The 7,169-nt window shown below is 42.2% G+C and overlaps 1 pseudogene; it reads right to left on the reverse strand.

Annotated features, from left to right (window-relative positions):
- Positions 1-255: 255 nt before the first annotated feature.
- On the reverse strand, positions 256-371 carry LOC136650189 (5S ribosomal RNA; annotated as a pseudogene).
- Between the last annotated feature and the right edge of the window lie 6,798 nt (positions 372-7,169).

Genomic DNA, 7,169 nt, shown 5'->3' on the forward strand with positions numbered 1-7,169 from the left:
CCCTCCCAACCCTCCCCAACCCTGAATCTCTCTCTCTCTCTCTCTCTCTCTCTCACACACACACACACACACACACACACACACACACACACACACACACACCAGGGTGCAATTTTTAATGAAGAAAAAAACAAACACCTGCTTTCTGCTGAAGGTTTTTCATTTACAAAGTCTTGCTGGAGCAACAGAATGTGAACTGAGCCCCCTACCCCCTTCAGTGGTTGGCAACCTTCAGTCTCGAAAGACTATGGTATAAGCCTACAGCACCCGGTATTCCCAGGCGGTCTCCCATCCAAGTACTAACTAGGTCTGACCCTGCTTAGCTTCCGAGATCAGACGAGATCGGGCATGTGCAAGGAAGGACCTTATATGGTCAGCAAGTGTGCAAATGTTGGCCTCCATCAATGGAAGGACTTTACTGGTAGTTTGTTGGTAGACTTGTGGGTTGCTTCTCTCCCTACATCTTAATAGCTTCCTCCTTGGGTTGTTTTTCCTGTCTTTTTTGCTTCTGCCTGGCTAATGATGGCTGCAGTTCTTTCTTTGTACCAGTAAACCTCTTTGCTTTAACTCAGTTTTGCTTTAATCCCCCAGCACTACTAATAGTGGATGCAGGGTCCCCGGTAATCAGGATTAAAACCAGGATAAGAGCAACATACTATAGCCCCCTACTCTCTGTTGTGTTTTCCTCACATTTTACAGACCTTGTCTATAAACCCCCATTGGGCCACATGCAACAATTAGTTTGACCCCAAGATTTTACCCTTGCATGGCATCATGGTAGAACACACAAAGCTCTGCTTGTGTGAAATTGTATTCCATTACACTAAAAATGTGCTCGAGATTAGCTCGTCATGCTTCCTTTAAAATCTAAAGGAATATTAAAAGGCATTCTGAAAATCAATAAGTTACATATTAATGTCTCCCCAAAAGCATTTACAGGAGAATGCTGTTAGTCACAGATATTTCTAGCCCCAGAAATGAAGGAGAGCTATCTTTTTTCTTTATTACTTAACAATAAATAAAGCACCATATGTACAGGGATATAAATACACTAAGCAGAATTAGATTTCTACAGCAAATGTTAATTTCACCTTCCCACACAAATGGATAAAAAAATGCCATCAACAAGAAAAATGTATACATAAGAAAAGTCATAAAACCAGCTTCAGAAGTTACTTCTTGTCTTTAACAGAGAAGAGTAAAAAATACATATGAGTCACTGATTTCAGGACACTTGCATATTTTGACAGATGATGTTGACAATTTGCATTTTCGCATACTAATAAGCCTTTTACCTTCTTCAGTTTCAACCTTTACTGCCATTAACTAATTTTTGCCTGACCTCCTCAATTCCCAGAACTGAAAAAGTTTCCGGGGATAAAAAGGCTGGGAGGGAATCTTAAAAGCTGTAATTTTTCTGACAACAGGACAACTGACATTAGTAGAGACTAGGATGAATGATTAAAATGACCATCAATGCTATTTTCAGAACTATTTTTAAAACATTATTTTCCGAGTCTATGATAAATCAAGGAATTGACATTTGCAAAAAGGCAGTACTGGAATCTAGCAAGCCACAGATGACTATCCTAAGGTCGTGGCCCTAGAAGTATAATTCTGAATGTTTACATTTCTTAGGACCCAATCCAAAATAAATCCCTTCCCACTGATGCAACTGCAACGATGTGGCAGTCATGCAAGTCTCCTCAGGGTAAGAAAACTTTTGTTCCCTTATCCTGGAGCAAACCTCTGCAGCCTCAATGGGTCTCCTTGGATCTGTGCCAGCTCTTTTGCTGGTGCAAGTCTGGGGAGACTACGGGAGAAGGAAGCTTACTTTTGCTATCAGAGTAACAATGGGTTTCCAGCACTACCACCATTTGAAACCACAACCCCAACTGATCACCAGCAGCACATTGTGGGTGCTGCCGTTTGGGAATTTATGAGGACAGAATTGTATTCCACTGTGATAAAGTGTCACCTAATCCTAGTTAGAGTTGGGTTGTTAAGTGGCATATCTAAGGTATGGCAGGTAGGGCATATGCCCTGGGCGCCACTTGAAGGGGGGCAAAACTGAGCAGCAAGAAGTGACCACTCTGAGTCACTGCAGGGACTTGGAAAAGCTCAGAGTGGGTCTTCCTATTAGATACGAGTCTTCCTATTGAAAGTGGAGGTTAGAGCTATAATGGACTGATATATCTTAACCAGACTGATTGATTTAAAAACTATAAAATGATGCTCCTGCTTAATTGTGCAGTAGATATGCTCACATATGTTAACATATAATTGCTACAAAAATTTACAAGAACTGCAGGTGGCAAGCACCATCTTAATTTTGGTATTATTAATTGATACAGTGTCATCAATATGCATGCTGCTTTATAATAGAGGAGTAGCCAGGAGGAGTAAATGCTAAAGCATATGAACATAATCTAAAAACAAAGTATGCTTCTGTGCTTTGGAACTATCACTTTACCCATATGCAAACATATGCAGATTTAATCAATCAACCAAATGGCATGCAATTAATTTACTATAATTCCTTTAGTCGGTAAGAGCTCTAAATTATATAAATGCATATATACATTATGTCAGGGATGGCCAAAGTTTCAGGGCCACATATATAAACTCCTTATGGCCAAGAACAACAGGAGCTACAGGTCATGTTACCTTGAAGCCCCTCCTGTCTCTCCTTGTGTCCACCCACCCTTCACAAGATGCTGCTTCTCTTCTCTCACACTTGACTCCTCAATCTAGAAATCAGCTAAAATGAAGAAAGGCAACTTTCCATTCTGCTTCCTACAAGATTTCTTATTTAATTCTGTTTTTTCTGGATCTGCCCATGAACTACACTCCCCTCTTAGGATAATAACAACAACAACTTGGTATTTATATACCGCCTTTCCGGTCATTGGATTACTCCTCTGACTTTATTCAAGGCGGTTTACATAGACAGGCATATCTAAATCCCTCAAGGGGATTTTTACAATCATAGAGGTTCTCTCTTTCGAGAATCAACAACATTTCAGAATGGATCTTCCTGTTTTGGTCTGGCCTCCAGTTCTCCCACAAAGGCTGACAAGCAGCTCCATCTCTCACATGGAGGGCAGCCAAGACGCTTCTTGCTCACACCAAGAGCAGGTGGAATCACTCAGCTCGGCTTTGTCAGCTGCTTCAAGGTCTTGCCATTCTCAGCCGTTCAGGGAGCTGCCGGTGTCCTCAAACTGGTGACCTTCTGATGTTTATCTTTGGACTAATGGAGGCTCTACCCTCTAGACCAGACCTCCTGCCCTGGTCTGGATGGTGGATGGTGGATATGCGTAATTCTCTATGAGCCAAAGTTTGGGCACCCAAATATATATACTCGTACACACAAAAATGAACCGCTTATTGTTCAGACCTGCAAGTGAGAGCCCATATACTTAAATATGAACAGTTATGCAGCTCAACTTTGATGTCCTAGTGCTTCAAAAACATTTATGGGAATATCCTATACTTGTAAATGTAGGGTGAAATGCTAGCATGAAATGAACAAAGCTGCCTTTTTTCATTTCATGGCACTGTGAGAAGGTGCTAAAATGGTCAAGGCACATCATCGGTTTTTTTGACAACTGATGCCCTTCTGGCCAGGGCCTCACATTCCCCAATAGCCCTACTAATATATGACCCTTGCCCAAACTCCTGCGGCACACCTGAGGAACATTTATGGCAAAGTGTTTGAAAATTGCTGTGCCAACCCAAACTATTAAATTTTGATAGTTAACATGTCTGCAGAGGTCAGGGCCATCCCTTGCTTATGGCTTTTCTTCTGAAACCTCTCCTGAGGTCATTGTCTCCAAGCTGGCCTTCTTTCAAGTTAAGGAGCCCAGCTGAAAAACAGCAGAAGAAAAGCTGCTGGGGGAGAAAGGGTCTTGAGGACAAACAACAGGTGAGAAAAGATGTAACCCTCATTCTTGTCCACTGATTGGAGATCTTGTGTTTGCTGCACAACATCTAATTATGTATAACACTGAGCCTCCAAAGCACTGAACCAGAGTTTCCACCTTTCACAATCAAGTAACATGCCTGGGATGAATTGTTCTTCTTCATTCTGTGCTGATGTGTTCAGGACACACAATTTTGAAAATGAAATATTGATTGCTTTGGCTGAAAAACAGCACCTTGACCCATTTTTGCTGCGTCCTGGAGAACAAGAGTGACTAGCAACGGAATATTCAAAGGTGACCTTTAAATGTCTTTTCTCTGCTCAAACCTAACTAAAGGATGTGGAAATTTTGCACCAGTGTTTCTAGTTCTTGTGTTTGATTCCATCAGCGGCAGTCATCCTTCACCACCAGGGAGGGGCAATTGAGAAGGGGAGGAACATACATCCATACCAGCAACAATTGCAAACCATTCAGTCAGTAGTGGGCAAGAACTAGTAGCCCCTGAATATGACAATGACCCGTGCCTGTTGAGGGGGGACGGGGACGGTTCAGTTAGTTATCCCTTGCCTCTGCACTGGCATTTGCTGGTAAGGATGTACATGCCCCCTGTCTTAATGACCCCTCATAGTAATGGGATATTTCTACCAGCAAAATACCACTGGATTTTTTTAGTGCCTTCTATTTTATTTCTGTGGAATTGCAATGAGAGCAGAAACCTATGTGAATTCTGAGTGTGCATCAGTGTGTATATAGGGAACTAGGTCAGGGCAACTGTGTCAAAAGTCACCCCTCCTTATATCATGGAGGATGTACCTTATGTTAACATAATCCCCAGTCATTCAAAAACCTTCTGACTTTAGCACCCTCAGCTCCCCCTTGAAACACGGATCTGCCAATCAAACAGTGGAGATCCTTAAAATATTTCAGAAGACTATTACGTGAACATAGCAAAATATGTTCAGTGTGAATTTTTGGAGGTGAGGCTGTGTGGAAGCTTCATGCTTTATGCATGATGCACCTGCCTGCCTGTTCCTATCAAAGCACCTTCTCTTCACAAAGTAGCTTCTCAGTTGGTCTTATTGGGGAATAAGAAACTAAAATCACAAAACATTGACCAGCATGGGTACAGGTGCTTTGTGTGGAGGACCAGATTAAGTGCTAGGTGTCTTGCTTGTCTTGAGATCATAATTGCTCAAATCATCTTTTGTGCATACGAATAAAAAAACATAACTTCCAGCAAAACCCAATTGAAATCCCTTCCCCACCACCACCACCACCAAAAAGGGGAACAAATATTTCATGGTTCAGGAGGAGAAAAATATATTTTTGAAAATCTCCATCTTTTCTAACATGGGGACTGGCAATGTAATCCTATGCATGTCTACTATGAAGTAAGCCCCATTGGTTACCTACTCCTTAGTAAGTGTGTATAGGATTGCAGCCTCAATTAATGCCAAAAAAAAGAAATCAAACTCAAGAGCTGACGGTTTACTGCTTTGCACAGTAGTTCCCACTTGGTTACATCACCATTGGGAATGGCCTACATAGAAATGTTTTCACTCACTAAATGATATTGCAAACTGGGAGTTACTTCTGAATCCATAGCCTCCTATATTACCTACAAGTGCATTCATGTAAAACTGTAGTTGAAATATCAATACTTTGTTCGATATTAGGGATGACCACCTGGTGGTTCCTGGGCAGAATCTATCCCAGGGTTGTCAAACTTTTTTCATACAGTGGATGGAAAAGCATTCATGGCACCAGCTGAGGGCCAGAAGTGATGTCATTAAACAAGAAGTTACATCATTAAGCAAGTGGTGGCCAGAAATAAATACAGTTATTTACAAACTCATTAGCCACCAACGACAGAAGGAAAAATATGCAAATCCCGATGATATTTTCAAGATATGGGCATGCCCCATTATCACACAGGCCACCCTTTCAGCAGCGCTGCTTCTGCCAAGGTGTCACTTTACAGCTCAGCAGCTGAGAGCACCTGATGGTGATGCTGGGACAGTCCAAGTATGAGATCCAGATAAAAAGCTTCCCGGGGCCATATATTTGACACCTAGCCCATGAAGCCACTGTGACTGATTCTTGGTGGCCCTACCAAACTTGACTTGAGGTGTGAGAAAGCATTTTATCCACAATTTTACTTGTAAAAAACAGGATTTCCCTGCCCCCCCTCCAAAGTTGAGTGAATTCAGATTACCAATTACGTCCTTGCCTGACAGCAACCAAAGCTCTCAGCTACCTTTTCAGGTTGAGAGTGCAGCATTTGGTTTTGTCATGTGTAACACACTGTAAGAGACCTGCAAAAGGTGACAAGCTGAAAAGTCTTCATTTAGACCAGAGTACCTTCACAACCCGCACAAAACTTGTGGTACAATCTACCCTTTTTGTCAAGCACTTGGGTGTCACTCATGAACTTCTAGGTTTTTAAAAAAAGTCTTCTCATTCTTCCTTGTTTCAAATATCTCCACACGGATCGCCAAGATCCTTACCTGTCTTAAAACAAGAGAACCTTCCTGGTGAGCCAGTAAAACTTGTCAGCTCTTTCTAGCTTGCTACAAAACTGCCTGTGGTACTTTCAGTCAGCAGACCCGGAGTTGCCTCTTGTGGGGGGTGTTTGCGATGCCTTCTTGCAGAATGCCCCAGAAAAATGAGTTCTCAAAAGTGCACTCCTTTTGGGTCAGGTGTATGAAGCTGGGACTCTTTCTCACTCACTCACTCTCTCTCTCTCTCTCTCTCTCTCTCTCTCTCTCTCTCTCACATACACACAAAGGACAGACCTCTTTTTCAACACACAGCTGTACAAATGAACCATCTGAGATTTCCTTTCCCCCCCCCCCATGAGAAATTACAGCCAGTGTCTCTGTAAGAATGTTTCAGTGCATCGGCACTGCTTTTTGTTACAAGTTGCATGCTGTATAGAGTATATTGCCTGTATACATGGGGCAAAGGGTCGAGGGTGTCTGGGGTGGGGGCGGGAGGGAACATGGGAGGGGAGAGGAAAAGCAAGCTGCTTTTCTGTGGGCACTGCAGCTTGAATAGATTGGAAATTGAAGCCTTTGATGCATTTTTATACTGTACATATCTGTATATAATTAACTATATTGCCATGTTAATGAACACAGATTTTTTCCCCCCGTTAAATCTGCTTGTTTTGTTTCCTACCAAAAACAAAAAAATATATCCCCCCCCCCCAACAAACCCTGGTTCATTTTTGCTTGCTCTTTCCAT

The sequence above is a fragment of the Tiliqua scincoides genome, chromosome 4 (assembly GCF_035046505.1).
Source record: "Tiliqua scincoides isolate rTilSci1 chromosome 4, rTilSci1.hap2, whole genome shotgun sequence".
NCBI classification, from domain to species: domain Eukaryota; kingdom Metazoa; phylum Chordata; class Lepidosauria; order Squamata; family Scincidae; genus Tiliqua; species Tiliqua scincoides.